The sequence below is a fragment of the Drosophila biarmipes genome, chromosome 3R, assembly GCF_025231255.1.
Source record: "Drosophila biarmipes strain raj3 chromosome 3R, RU_DBia_V1.1, whole genome shotgun sequence".
NCBI classification, from domain to species: domain Eukaryota; kingdom Metazoa; phylum Arthropoda; class Insecta; order Diptera; family Drosophilidae; genus Drosophila; species Drosophila biarmipes.
In genome coordinates this window covers 27,715,629-27,731,438 of record NC_066616.1, presented here as the reverse complement: position 1 = coordinate 27,731,438, position 15,810 = coordinate 27,715,629, and the positions used below count along the sequence as shown (strand labels likewise).

The 15,810-nt window shown below is 43.9% G+C and overlaps 1 protein-coding gene across 2 annotated transcripts in view; it reads left to right on the top strand.

Moving 5' to 3' along the window:
- LOC108024817 (TPR-containing protein DDB_G0280363) overlaps positions 1-15,810 on the top strand; it is a 94,507-nt gene that overhangs the window by 13,832 nt on the left and 64,865 nt on the right. The window contains exon 1 of one of the 2 annotated variants that reach the window (XM_017094943.3): positions 11,408-12,806. The exons of the other annotated variant lie outside the window; for it this stretch is intronic. The gene's annotated coding sequence lies outside the window, so the exon portion shown is untranslated. Of the gene's footprint in view, positions 1-11,407; positions 12,807-15,810 lie in introns of those variants that run through there. 2 annotated transcript variants of the gene reach the window in all.

Below are 15,810 nucleotides of genomic sequence, written 5' to 3'. Positions count from 1 at the left end.
AAGTGTTTTTGGTTTAACATTTTTTAAAAATATTAATAACATATAAAAGACAAAACTAAAATATATTAAATTGTTTTTATAAACCATACATTTTGAATAAAAATACTGAGGTTTAATAAATTAGAAGGTTCTAAAAATGTCATTATTAAAATAAATAATACTTTGACAAAAAATACTAAGGTTTCATAAATTAGAAGGTTTTAAGATTGTCATAGTTAAATTTAATAACAGAAAATTATAAATAACGTATACTTTATAAGTCATAATGGGATATACCCCAGCACACCTTCACCAACTGGCCACAAAGACAATTGCCGGCGAGCCGAACAAGAAACCAGCGTGTTGACAATGGTCAAATGGCCGGGCCAAATGTGAAGATGCAGCTGGGGATCGGCGAACCCGCTAACCCACGACCCCCGCCTCTCGCCGCTCGGCCTCCCCCCGAGGTGCATACCAGCCAAATGAATTGTTGTCTTCCTGGCCACTCCGCCATGGGTGCACCATGACTCCAGCGCGCCTCCATGCATCCACACCACCCACTGGATGCGCAGCAGACCAAGACTGGCAGCCATGTCCATGTCATCATCATCGTCTGCACAGCAGCATTTTGTTGCTTTGGCTTTCGGTGGTGTCGTCGTGGTCGTGGCACTTGTTTTATCGTCATTTTACAGGCATTTTTCATAAATTACAGTTTATTGTTGTTTGATAAACGGTCAGCGGTGGGCGCTACTTGTATTTTTTCGATTCTTTTTCCCCTCTTTTTTAAATTTTGTGACCAGCAGCGACACGCAAATAAACCGAAAGCAGAAATTACAGCGGTTTTATTGTATTAACAACGTTGTCGCATCATCGTCGTTGGCGTTTTCGCTGTTTGTGTTTTTCTGGCTTGATAAGTTAAGCGTTGACATCTTTATGCACCTGTGTGGGCATGGGCACATGGGTATTCTCTATAAGAAATCATGTGAAATGATAAACACTCGTAAAAGTCGAATTTTACGACGAAAACTAATGGCTTTCTACGGGGCCTGAGAACTTTTCCGCTCCGCAGATCACACCCTTAAGTTCTGCAATAAAATGCAATTATTTCCTGGCCAGTATTTTAGTGGCGCTTGGGAGGCAGAAAACATACAAATTCGAACCGTAACCGTAACCGTAACTCACCCACCTATGATTTACGATCCCAAGAGCCGAGGCCCCCGAGGCTTTGTGGGCTTTTGGCGTGCAAATTACCAATGCAAATATGCGTCCTATGCGAGTGGGGTAGCACCAGCGGACGATTTGCATAATTTTATGGCCACAAATTCCACTTAAACAACTTAATTAGATCTCAAAGAGCAGTCTGATTTGGTGGCACTTAAATAAATAAAGAAAATTTGAGTAAAACGGAGAATGGATGGCATGTCCCTTTGGGGCAGCCGCACTTTATTTATGTACCTGGTCAGCGCCATTTTGGCCAAGACTATGCACTCGATTACAGACTTATCTCCCACAGCGGCGGCGGACCACAAACTGGATATGGATCTGGAAGCCGGAGACTGGAGGCCCACTTGGCCTGGCTGGCCCCCCGATCGCTCCACCTAATGGCAGCTAATCTAGTTAACAGTTTTTCAATTATAGACGATTTGGTGCAGCTGATAATAAATGCGATAAAACATATTTCAGGCCAACGACGCCAATTGGCCGCAGATTACATCAGAGATTGCGCTCCGCGTTTGGGCGTAGTTCGGCTGCAATTGTCAAGAGCCATTTCGGTGTGGGCCAAAAGCCATTTGTTGGCCACATTGTTAGGCGGCTGCGGGCGCTAATTGATTTGCCAGCTTGTATGCGTCAAATGTGGATCATTAAAAACTTAATTAGCGGCCGGCATTCATTAGGGCCCGGACCGCCCTTCGACTCGCGATCGCCCTTTAATTACACATTCTGATCGATCCGATCAAAACCGATGTGTTTTGGCCCATTCAATTTTGTAAATCTCCAAATCTCGTACAGAAATTGCGTATTGAGAAATCCGGATTGTAGTGATGCCCCGGGGTCGAGCAAAGCAATCTTTTTCTTTGGGTTTTCCTACCATTTTTTTTTTTTTGGCAACAAATAAAATTAATGAGCGCCGAGCCGGGCTGCACTGCTAACCCAGTTCAAGTGGCTGGCCAAATGTCAGTGGGCATTTTCTGATAAATGTGCCACATGACAGCGAAACGAGCCGGGCCACCAAACGAAAATGAAAATGTTGCAAATGCAGGGCGAGCACAGCCCCTCCCGAAAGGTTGCCCGCCCGTCACAGTCACATCATAATGATGCCCCCGATCCGCCTTGGATCAGCTCCAGGGCGTTGGAGCCCCTCCCTCAGCTCCTCCGCCTCCTCCGACCAAGTCGTGCACCGTCAACGAGGAATATGTCAGGGTCTGGGGCCAATCCAGCAAGTCAGCCAGCCAGGCTTATTCCATTCCTCTAAGATCCGTTCCGTTTCGACCAGATCCGATCCGGCTCGAAGTGTGCCTGTTTAGCAAACACTGCCCCGGCCAGCGGAACAACATCGCCCTCTGACGAGAAGTCAAAATGTGGCAAATGTGTTGTGGCTCTTGGGGGTTTGTACCCTTTCTAGGGGGTTCCAGTTCCAGTTTCTTGAAGTCTTCACAAAATTCCTTCGAAAATTCGTATAACATAGGCGAAAACTGCAAGTAACTAAAAAAATTTATAAAACAGTTTGACCATAGGTCCCTTGAATATTATTATAAATATTTTTACCATATAAATTAGGTTTAGGAAAAAAGATTAGATTTGAAAATCTTGAGTAAACGACGATGACCAAACTAAATAATATTGGTAGAACATTTTGTCTCATTAAGTATTTTTTACAACATAAGTGCTTAATATTTGTAAAAAATAAAACACGTTTTTAATTACAATTTATGGATATCTTTTTGGAATCTTATGTAAGAGCACTTGAACTTCCCCATTAAAAACTAAAGTTTCTCCCATTTCTGTGATCTCTCCTTGACGTTCTGTCGGCGTGACAGCTTTGGGCCACGGCAAAAATTGCCAACTAATGTCGAAAAATTTAGTATCGACCTGGCCAAAAAATAACACAAAAAAAACACAGCCTGGCATATGTCCAAGTTTTTCAGAGCCGCCGGCGCTTCTGCTGCAGCGGATTTCAAAACTGAATCTCAGAACTCGCCATCAATCGATCGCCCCGCAATCTTTTGTGGCTGTCGATTGGGCTGGCCTGGCAGTCAATAAAATTATAAATGCCACTTATTAGACCGCACTATTTCTGGGCAGCGCTGCGCTTCGCTTCGCCGGGTCGCCGGGGCTGCAGTTGATGTATGTAAATATAATGAAGCGAATATCGGGCTAATTAAAATAAATTCAGGGCGTGGCGAGCTCTCATGCCGTTTGCAATTAAATTAATTGCCCGCCATTGCCTAGCCGTCGTCGGCCGACTGGAGTTGCATAACTCGGTTGCCTCTTGGCCATTTGCGGTGGCTATTGTTGGATGCGGAACTGCTCTCGAGCAAAGGAAACGGAATTCGAGCCACTGCTCCAGTGGCGTAATAAATCCGGGAATGAGACACTGAAATTACAATTTTTGCAGCATAATTATTCTTATTAGCGAACGAAACAGAGAAAACAGTTCGAACTACATATTGATTTATCATTTATGACCATACGCGTGTCTCCTTAATCGTTTTATATGGCTCTAATAAAGATCTTTCAAGAGACTAGTGTTTTTAACCTTAAACTCAATATAAAAGCATTCATAACAGCATCCATAAAATGTTTATTTTGACATAAACATAACAAATCAAAGCTGCTTTTGATGAATATAAGCATTAAGAGAAAACTTGATTTCGCCATAACTTGAACTCGTAAAAGGCTAAAGTGAACAAAGCTAATTTTGTTCCGGTAAATCTTATTTAAATATTTTCTGGGGTAAAACAAATTTAGATACTTCTTGTATATAGGTATTACTAAAAATAATACTATTAAATACTTGAATGTTTAATATGAAAATAAATAATGTATACTTTGTAAAATATCAAAAAGAATCCAAATCAACTTTAATATAAGAATAACTAAACTGATGAAATTCTGAGTCACCATCTGCCTGTCTAGTTGAATCCCCGAAAGATTTCCCCTTCTTCGAGGGGCAGTGCCATCATGAGCAGCAGGTGCTGAAATGTATCTGCCATGGATATGATTCGTGATGGCAGTGCTCGGCTTTTCACTCATCGCCCGCTTAAACAACAAAACCAGGAAGTCTATGACAATTATAAATCATCTTCGCCTTGCATTTTGCAGCTGTCATGATGAGCACTTCACTTGCCAGCTCAACAGTTGCAGTGGTTGCTCATTACACCAGCAACATCAAGAGCACCAGCACCAGCAGCAGCAGCAGCAGCAGCAACATCAACGGCAATAGCAACACCCACCACCCCGGCAGCAAATGAGGCAAGTCAAGTGTTTAAGCCAACAGGGCGTCTAGCCGCTTGCCCCCTGTGGCCCCCTTGAAGCCCCCTTTGTTTGCTCTTCCGACTGACGCAGCTAACTGGATTCCGTTTGTGGCTTAGATAACAACAAATTTGGCCGGCAAGCGGCAAGTTGATGTCAAATTTCTGGACATGCAGCGAAAGGTTCTTAAATTAGAAAAGCGTGTGCTGGCAATTCCTGTGACTTCCCCTTTCCGCGGCGGTTTTGGTCAAAGTATTTTCACATGTTCACTGACTTGGCTCAGACTTTGGCTCTGGGTCGTGTTGGGCTTCTCTTTTTCCGCTTCTTTGCCGTTGCTGTTGCGTCTATTAAAACGCTATTTTGACTGGAGTAGTTTAGCCGAACAAGGGGGCGGAGGACAGTCATCATTTCGAGTGCTGAAAAGCATTTTTATGTTCTCGTGGCGTCAAGTGCCGCAGGAAGAGGCCGAAAAACAAGAACAATGTTGATGATAATACTAACAACAACAGTCAGCCAGACTGCAACTGCGCGGCGTGCAAATAATGCAATTTGTGCAATGCGCCATCGCAAACGTGGGAGTCAAATGGAAAAAAATAAAAATAGGAAAAAACCCAACTCTGGAGCTCCCGAGACTGCCTCATTTTAGTAGCTTCCCAGCCAGGCCAAAAACCACTGTCAGTCAGTCAAGTCAGCCAGGGAGCCGCAGTTGCCGTCGCTGCCTTTGCTGCACTTCCAGCAGTTGCAGTTGCAGTTGCTGTGTGGCCAACGTTGATTGCATTCTTGGGGCTGCCGCTGCCGCAAAACAAATAAGTGCATTTAGTGTTTAACAAATGTTCGCTTTTGCGCTGATGGCGATGTTGATAAGAGCGGGCAGAATGGATTAACAGCCATAAGCCCGGCCCGATGACAACCGCGATCCGATCCGGCGATGACAATTGATAATGCCCCCGCACGAGTTATGATGATGATCGGCGTTTCTCTGCCCGCTTGTCAAAGGCTAAAGTCCCCAAAAATATTCAGCACTCGAAAAAAATTCCCAAAACATTTCTTGTAGTGCCCATTTGAACTTTATTTCCATTTTCGTGTCCCATTTTTACGTAGTTCCAGTGGCTTTCAGACTGGGAGCCCAAAACTGAACTTCCAGATTCTATAACATGAGTTATTTTATTCCGATTTAGACGTGGGATACCTCTATGAGTTTGAGGTAATATTCTCTGATGTTCTACATTAAAATCTTTCTCTTAGGCGAGGGTCAAAATTTTAGCCCATTTTCATGTCCCACTTTTTCGTAATTCCAGTGGCTTTCAGACTGGGAGCCCAAAACTGAACTTCCGGATTCCATAACTTGAGCTATTCCATTCCGATTTAGATATGCGATACCTCTATGAGTTTGTAATTGAATTTTCTGATGTTCTACATTAAAATCTTTCTCTTAAGAGAGGTTCTAAATTTTAGTCCATCTTCATGTCCCATTTTTTCGTAATTCCAGTGGCTTTCAGACTGGGAGCCCAAAACTGAACTTCCGGATTCCATAACTTGAGCTATTCCATTCCGATTTAGACGTGGGATACCTCTATGAATTTGTGGTAATATTCTCTGATGTTCTACATTAAAATCTTTCTCTTAAGCGAGGGTCAAAATTTTAGCCCACTTTCATGTCCCATTTTTCCCCAACTCCAGTGGCTTTCAGACTGGGAGCCCAAAACTGAACTTCCAGATTCTATAACATGAGCTATTTTATTCCGATTAAGACGTGGGATACCTCTATGAGTTTGTGGTCGAATTCTCTGATGTTCTACATTAAAATCTTTCTCTTAAGCGAGGGTCAAAATTTTAGCCCATTTTCATGTCCCATTTTTTCGTAATTCCAGTGGCTTTCAGACTGGGAGCCCAAAAGTGAACTTCCGGATTCCATAACTTGAGCTATTTTATTCCGATTAAGACGTGGGATACCTCTATGAGTTTGTGGTTAAATTCCCTGACGTTCTATGTTAAAATCTTTCTCTTAAGTGAGGGTCAAAATTTTAGCCCATTTTCATGTCCCATTTTTCCGCAATTCCAGTGGCTTTCAGACCGGGAGACCAAAACTGAACTTCTAAATTCCATAACTTGAGCTATTTTATTCCGATTTAGACGTGGGATACCTCTATGAGTTTGTGGCCGAATTCTCTGATGTTCTACATTAAAATCTTTCTCTTAAGCGAGGGTCAAAATCTTAGACCATTTTCATGTCCCATTTTTTCGTAGTTCCAGTGGCTTTCAGACTGGGAGCCCAAAACTGAACTTCCAGATTCCATAACATGAGCTATTTCATTCCGATTAAGACGTGGGATACCTCTATGAGTTTATAATTAAATTCTCTGATGTTATATATTAAAAACTTTCTTTTAGGCGATAGTCAAAATTTTAGCCCATTTTCATGTCCCATTTTTTCGTAATTCCAGTGGCTTTCAGACTGGGAGCCCAAAACTGGTGATTTGGCCGATGGTCGAATTTTGATGCGAATTTTATAATATCATAGTTAGTTTTTTGTTGCGTGTGAGAATTTAATTGTGTGTCAGCGCTGGCCCCCAAATGGCAGGGAAATGAATTGCAATCTTGTCCGGGGCCATAGAAATTAAAGCGCATTGAAACGGCGGCCGTAAAGACCGGCTGAAGGCATTTGAGCCAAAACGCCCACGCGAGGCGGGCGAAATTTCACCGCCACCAAGGCAAACACACTCGAAAACCTGCAGCCAAGTGGATGTGGATGTTACAGTGGATGTGGAGCAAGATCCGCTTCGACTGGGACTGGGACTGGGACTGGGACTGGGAGATGGAGTTGGTAACCGAAGCTCCGGGCAGACAAACGAGCGACAGCGGCGGGTGTCGCTTTGGCGGGCCGCATTTAAATTAAATTAGAGCTGCCAGCTCTCTAACTGTAACAATGAGTGATGCACGCACTAAAAGCTGACGACCAGCTCATCAAGCGTCGATGTTTGGCCGTAAATCAGCCGAAAGAGAGATGTCTTCGCCATCGAGCCATCAAGCGACAATTGCAATTAGCAGGGGGAAACTGAACCTGCCTTTCCGAAAGCCCCATCAATAGCAATTGAAATGGCCGGCAGAACCAGATTTTGGCCATGACCAAAGAGCCGGGGCCAGATGGAACGCCCCCGCCAAAAAGCGATCGCCGTTTTTATGGCCCGTCCGGGTGTCAAGTAATTCGTCATGGCTTGTGGCAGGTCGCCGCTGTAAAGTCCACTCTAGACTCTAGTCCGGTCCGCAGATCCGTTTGCATGCAAATTAGAACAAGCTGGAAAAACACACGACCGAGATGCTGACGCTGACAAACGGATTTGACATGCACCTGCAATGCTCCGGTTGGGGATTTCGTTTTGGCATCGTACTCGATGGGTATTTGTATTTGGAGCTGACCCCTGAGCCGCGGCTTTCACATCGCCAGGCACTTTCAAGTTCATAGACAAATGGCTAAGCATTCGATTCGATTTACTTTTAATTTATAATTTGGCAAACCTTTTGAACCGCACTTCGGCTTCCAAATGGAAGCAGCCAGCAGCCGGCAGGAGCAGGAGCAGCGGCACTCGGCGGTTAAGAAATGAAATTGTCGATGGCCGTCGCCCTGGCCATTTGTGGATGCAATTTCATTTCGTATTCGGTTCCGCATCATTGCCATGCACCGGGAGAAGTCCGCAATGGCTTCCCATTCATTCAAAATACAATCAAACACCTGGAGAAAATTTTTAAAATTCCCTTTCTATCATAGGAATTGAATAGGCTTATGTATAGAATCAAGTTCACCGTGGGAAGTTCGAGTTAAGTTTCCCATTTATTTAATATGAATGTTAGTAATTGAACAACAGTTTACAATTCATTTTATACAAATCCTTTTATAGTACTTATCATAAACATATTTATCAAGACACCTGTATAGTTTAAATAAAATACATTTCAGTAGGCCATCAATAATGATTTATTTATTTAATTTTGATCAGTAGATTATAGAACAAGACTATAATATCCTGATGAAATTCCAGAATTCTTGTATCTAAGCACCATCACCCGATTTCTCTCAGTGCACGCGGAACAGTGAGCAATAAAAGTAAAATAGTGCAAATAAAATCAGGTCAAATGGCGCTCTCTGGGCCCCATTTTTGTGGCCAGTCAGCCGCACGTAGCCGAGGACCATTTGCTGGCCAGTTGAGAGCAGGCTAATACCAGCTTCCCATGGATGGGCTCGGATACTGGCACGGGCATGCCTTTCCCAAGGCATGACCCTGGCAGCATTTAAATCGCGGCTTAATTGACTTTTGTGCCAAAGACACAGCTGCGTATCCCCACAGGCGGACCAGAGAGCCAAATGCGAGTCCGACGTGGGGCAGACGGGTCCAGTGGAGAGTCAAGTGTGTCGTTGTCAAGGCGACGTGGACAAGACATCAATCATCACTAAATTAAAAATGGGAAACGTTTAAGATGCCATCCAGGGGCCACAGGCCTCTATGGTGAGAGCGAATGGGATGGGAGGTGAATGTGGGGATTGAATCCGATTCCGAATTCGATTCGATTCGATCCTATCCGATCCAAAGCTCATAAATAATGCAGGAGCCCAACAGCGGCAACGGCTACAGCAAATGTCACATTAAACAGGCAATATTAAAGCTGAAAAGCAGATGACACCGAAATCATGTTAGGCGGCACTTGAATGAGTATCAAACGGCAGCTGCCATAAACACACAAACACACTGTCGCGATCGCCGAGTCGCGAATCGCGATTCTGTGCCAGGAGGAGCACTTGGCCAGAGATCCAAGCTCCCAACTCCATGATCCAACTACAATATCCGAGATCCCAGCGCCAACTCCTGGAGACAGTCGTTTTACACTTGTCGCCGGCAGTGACCAAAGTTGGCAATTGCCGCGCCACTTTTATGTGGCCTCCGCCTCTGGGACCTGCGGACGCATCAAATACTGGCTAGGTGCAAACGCCGCACGTCAATTGCTGCATTAGGCCGCGATTCCGATTCCGAGTGCGATAGCAGTACCGCTGCACTGAAAAAAATCAATCACATACATTTAAATATAAAATCCGAAGAAACGATTTCAAAATACTTTTAAAAATATTTAAAAATATATAAGACTTAGAACTTGAATTACTCTTAATTTAATTTAATTCTTAATAAATATATTCATTAAGTAATTATAAAATACTATAAAGAAATAATTAAAATTATTTCATGGGTAAAGAAATAAAATTTATTAGATATAGTTTCTTCTAAAGCTAAGTTTATTGCTAAGAAAATATGGTGAATTAAAATTTATAAAATATTTTAGAGGTACACTCATCCCTCAATGGCAAATGTATCATACCTCAAGTAAAACTAATTTAGAATCATTGTGAAAACACATTACCATATTTTGAAGATATATAAATGTAAAGGACCATTCGATTTATTATATAAATGCGTTCAAGTAAAGAATCCTACAATAAAATAGAAAAACGTTGCATGCTTAAAATAATCTTAAACGTTTATTTACTATTCCCTATGTATAAATATTTTATGGGTTTTTATAGATATCTTAAGGAAGTATTTTAAATATTCCTATTTTTGACCTACTGAGCTTTATAGTTTTTCTGCCAGTGCACCATCACCCCTGCCAATGGCAGCTCCAATTCCGATTCCGCGCAAACAAGTTGTCATTGTCGCGTTATTTATGACAATGTTCGGGATGTTTCTGTTACCCTTTTGCAGCTCGCGACTCCTGCAACACTTGTTTATGTTAATGCCGTTCGGTGGTCCGTTGGGGTCTCCCCCCCTCACCCGAGCCCCTTTTTGGGGGGCATCCCCATTCCCCCCTTTTGGCCAATGACAGCGGCTGGCCATTCAAGTGTCCGTCAATTGGCTTCGTTAATAGAGTTCGAGGCGGCAAGTTCGTGCCGCGCTGCCTTGGCGGCTGACCAAAAGTGGCGGGCGTGTGACAATTAAATTGTCAAAGTCGCAACCTTTGGACGTGTGGCAAGTGTCGCCTGTCCGCTGGCCACAGCTCATCCTGCCCCTCTCTCTTTTCGCAGTTTGAGCTCCTTTCAATTATGATTTATATCTGAAATTTGAAATAAAAGTATATTCTCACAAGCACTTTTCGCTTCCTTTTCGGCCAGATAAATGAGCAGCGATAGCTTTAATGTCCAGGCGTGGCTGGCCAGGAAATGTGTGCGCGCCTTTTGAGGCGGCCTAATGAAATTCATATAATTTTATTCAATTTCTTATCAGTACGTTTTGGCCCTAAGCAAGTGGCCCGAAAGAGCAGCTTGGCTCTCTCTTTCTCTTAACTCAAATTCTCTTTGGTGGCCAAAACGCTGCCGACTGCGCAGCCGACGTCGTTCCAGACGCCCGACTTGGAACCCCTTTTTTATTGGTCAAAAGCTGATCGGCAACTGATATTGCAGCCAACTGGAAATGAACCGCTAAGCCAGTGGGCTCTCCACTGGAAGGCCCGGAGAGCTTGTGGCTAAGAGAGACCGAGCGAGAGAGATTCGCGATAAACACGAAGCAACGAACGACGCTGGCAGCGATCGGTGGTGGGCAACAGGTTTTCTTGGCTAAGCGCTTTTAGCGGCTTTTTCTTGTTGTTGCCGCGCCAGCCAGAGAGTTCGGGCCAGGTTGTTGTTGCTGCTGCTGGGGTGCTGGACTGTATTACTCGGTCAGTCGGTCTTCGAGAGGTTGTTGCCTGTTTTTGCCGAGAGATTCGAACGTTTTGCAACGCTGCCGTTGCCGCTGTTGCTGTTGCTGTGGCTGTTGCTGCTTCTCCTGCCGATGTTGCTGCTGCACCGGCAATTGCAATGTGTTGCTGCTGTCGCTGCTGCTGCTGTTGCTGCTGTTGCTGTTGCTGCCGCGTCGCTGCTGCTGCAGGCGGGCTGCGAGCCGATTGCAATTTTCATCCTCTTGCAGTTTCTGTGCGACTTTCTTACGGGACTGTTTGAGCTGGTTGCGACTGCGCAAAACGTTCGCTAAAAAACTTGGATTTTCTCGTTTTCTCGCTGGCGAATCGCGTGCGCGTTTTTACGTACGTTGTCGCGTGCGCGCGTTTCCAGGGCGTTTTGTGTGCGATTTTCGTCGCTATCGCGTTTTGGGGCCTGTGGCCAATGAACTGCGCGGCTTTTCTATAACGAAATGGAAATGCTTTTTTCGTTTGCGGGGGGCGAATGAAAACGAAAATCCCGCCTGCAGCTGGCACTCAAACTTAATCTGTTACTGTGCGGCTACCTACAGAAAAATAGTGCTCGTAAAAAGTCTGGCCAACAGTAAAAAGCCATTCAGTGCGGCCATAAAACCAAATCAAAACATATATGCCAGTTTGTAGCCACATCTATGCCCTAAGCCAAGACAAGACCAGCATACATATAAAGTAATATTAACAAAAGACCAAACTCGTTTCGATCGGCCACAAACAAATAAACCAAAAACAAACGAGAGTATAAATAAATTAAAAAAAAAAGGTAAATTAAATTAAATTCGTTTTTAATTACTCGCTGGCCAAAAAATCACATAAAGAGCGTGCAATAAAATATTGGTATCAGTAAATTAATTATATTGTATATAGAAAAACATGTTGCAATAAAGCGGTCTTTTAAAGACACACAAATAAAATAACACAAAAAAAACAGAGGCTCTAACTCTAACCGACGAGATTCGGTTTCAGTTCAATCTTCGCGACGGGCTGGAAAACAAAAGACTTAGGCAACGAACGCGCTGCCAGTTTGTGGTGTCATTTGTTTGCGGCAGATAACGGCGCTTCGGGCGCCTCCGAATCGCCGAGCAGTGATAGCAGCCGTAACAAACTAATTGACAACTCAAATCCTGCCGGACCGCAAAGGCGAAATAGCAGAAAAAAAGCCAAAAAACAATTGTTAAACAACGTTTCGCCTGCCACTCGGACTGTCGGTTTGTCAGTTTGTCAGTTTGTCGGCTTGTGGACCTGGTCGGCAGCCGCACTTCAATCAAATCGCTGCGCTGCCCCAAACGACGACAATTGCCAAGTGTGCCGCTTAATATCTTCAAATGCATTTCACCAACAACCCAACAGCCTGGCTGCTGCTGCCGCACAACAACGAAAAAAGAAGCTGAAATAAATTTACATAAATATTTCACTTGCCAGTTTTTTGCTGCCAGCCACATCCGCGTTTCATAGATATAGATTGAGCCTGGCCAGCAGATAGCCGAGTGTGTGAGTGTGCTGGTATCGCGTGTGTGTTTTCGTTGCCTTACTTCTGCGTTCAGCGATCCCAAGGAGATTCTGGGGGAGATTCCGCATCCAATCCCGAGCAAAGAGCCGTCAAAAGCGTATTTGCCCTGCCGCAGGTGAGTCAGGCTGAGACTCGAGTCGAGTCGAGTTAAGTTGAGTCAGTTGAACCAAAGTCGAAGCGTTTTCCTCGGTTTTACGCGTTTGTAATTGCATTTTATGTGCAACTGCCGCCCATCTAGCGCTGGCTTTTAGCTTTTGGCCAAAAGCCAACGAAGATTTATCAATTAGCAGAGGCAGCGATTTCAAATACAATTAACTGACAAGTCAGCTGCCGCTTTTGTTGTTCGGCCATAAAGCCGTTAGTTAAAGCATTTTTAACTACAATTAATTGCTATGGTTTCGAGTGAGAAACAGTGCGAGTGAAAATTCCAGCATGGCTCTAAAAAATAATTTATCTCCAGCCTGTCGGGACTGGCTTATGCTAAAGCCAAAGTGCAAAAACAGCAATAACAATAATCAGAGTGCGCCATAATTACAAGTTCAGTTGAGCAATTTAAATAAAAACACTTCAACACTTTAACAATTGACGCGTCGTCCACATTGTCGGCGGTGGGATTTGTTGAGAGTCTTGTGATGCAATTTATTGGAAAAGCGATTTATTTATTTTTTTTCTTTCCTCCTGTTCAATTAAGAGGAAATACAGCTGTGAGCAAACGGAGTTTTTCTGTTTTCTGTTTCATTTTACATGGATAATTACAATTGCATGAGGCATTGGTCTGGTGTCGAATAGAGAGGAACTGGGGATGTTGGTCATTGCTGATGTTTGGCAAATAATGGGGCTTTTAATGATTTATCAAATGGCGGTATATGTCTCGCTTTGACTAAACGATGCTTAATGCTAGTAATTACTGGTATTCATTTGTACTTTTATGGGGGCATAAAAAATGATTTTGAAATTCTCAAGTATGCTAACGATGTACAAAATTATTAAGGCTATTAATTTGTTTGCTCTCCAATGAGGTTTCAACACGGCTTACTATTGAACATATTTTCAGTAAGGAGGGTGTGGAATATCTACAAATTTTTGGTACTTTATTAGAACACTTCTATGCATTGCAGTGTATTCATTTGAATACTTGCAACCCTACACCGAAACAGCACGCAAATTAAAAAGCCTAATCAGCTTTGAGGAAATCGCAATTGGAGAGTGAAGAAGAGGCAGGAATAATGTTCATAAATAAATATGCAAAGAATTATTTAATTCTCGATTCTCACAATTGCGAAACGCAAGTCACGAGATCCCCAGCCAGCAGGGCGTGTGCTTTTAGGGGGACGGGGGCCAGCAGGAATTAAATAAAATTTATGGCCAGCAATGATGACGACAACAGCACGGCGGCAGCAAAAACGCGGCTACGATAACAACAATTGTTTAATTGCCGAGCTCTGACAAAGAAATCGCCAAGTGGCTGGGACAAAATGCGACAAATGAGTGCAAGAAATGCTGCAGCCTCAGCGATTCTTGGTAGTCTGCGAGTTGTTAATTGTGGACTCGGATGAGTCAACAAGAAATTTTCTTAATAGCTGTTGTTACCGTTGCAGCTTTTTCCTCCTTTTTTTAATTAATACTTTTTTCCGCCGCCGCTGCTATAATTTATGATCATTTTTTGCGGCCTGCCTGGCTGCGGCTGCGCCTGCGCCTGCCGCTGTTGGCTGCAATTAATGTGACTGATTCAAAGCGTTGGTAGCGCGTTGCATTTGATTTGCTTGGCCAGTAATTGTGCTCATTATGCCGGGCCATTGTTGTTGCTATTCTGGCTTTTTTCCATTTTTTTCCACGTCGATCGCGTCATTACACATGTTGTCTAGACCGAATGTCTGTCTATATGTCTGTCTGTCTGTTCGACAGTCGTTTAGTCAGTGGAGCTGTCAATCTAGCTGGCTGCCGATTAGCCACCACCGGCTGCCCTTTGTCCACACGATTGATTGCCATCGATGACGCACTTGACTGACATTTGATTCGCTGGCCGAGCTGTGATGTCATCATCGCAAATGTCACGCATCCCGATCGCATGGAATCACCGAGCGGCAGCGTTCTAGCTGCAGCAAGTTCGTTGCCTAAGTCTTTTGTTTCGCCACTCCCTCGCATTTCTGGCCTACACTTGCACACCGATTACCGCAACCCAAAAAGCAACCGTAATGAGGCATGCGCAAATATTTTGCCTATTACTCAACCCCAAACCAGCCAAGCAAACACGGCACCCAACAATGGTCGAAAATCGATGACTATAAGACGTTAGCAGGCGCCAACTTATGCATGCATACTTTTTCAAGTTTCCCCCATACCAAACCATCCATACCCATAGCCATAGCCATCGCCATCGCCATACCAACCATGCAGTCAGTCAGTCAGTTAGACAGTCTTCTCGATGTGAAGAGTTTTCACTAATTTCAAGCCGCCGCCGAAACAAAACACGCGAATCGAACCGAACAGCGGCAGCAACAACATCAACAATGATAGACAGTGCTGCATAAATAAAAGTAAATTTAATGACAAGCAAAATATTTCTTGTCATGCCTATCAGATTACAAGATTTCTATATGAGCCCGCTGACGATTCGCCGCCTAGCATAGCAGCAGCCATCTAGCGCCTTGTACAAATTATGTACACATACGTGTTGTGTGCCTGTGTCGTTAGAGCATGATTACTGGCTCTCCAGAAGAGGAGACAAACCGTAGAGTTCCATGTGGCCCAGTAGATGACAAAGCCGTTAGTGTCATTCGAATGCGAGTGTTGCAAATGTTACGAGTGCCTGGCGATGATGCTGTCAAGGAAGGTGTCCCCACTTCCATAAATCGCCGCCAGAAAAACACATATACAGGCTTTTGATAGAGCCGACAAGGCATTTTGGTAGAGGATAACCCATCGGAAACTGACCCAGTTTACACCCAGCTAAACCAGCTAACCTTCACAAGTTCAACTTGAACAGTAGGAAGCAACATTCCCATCTATTTCGGTTAATTGTCTTCCGATCTGAGACCTCCGCCGGGTGAGAAAAACTCAGCTTTTGGCCATTACAAGCCCAATTGCCAAACGAAAATCAATTTCACACATTACAACAG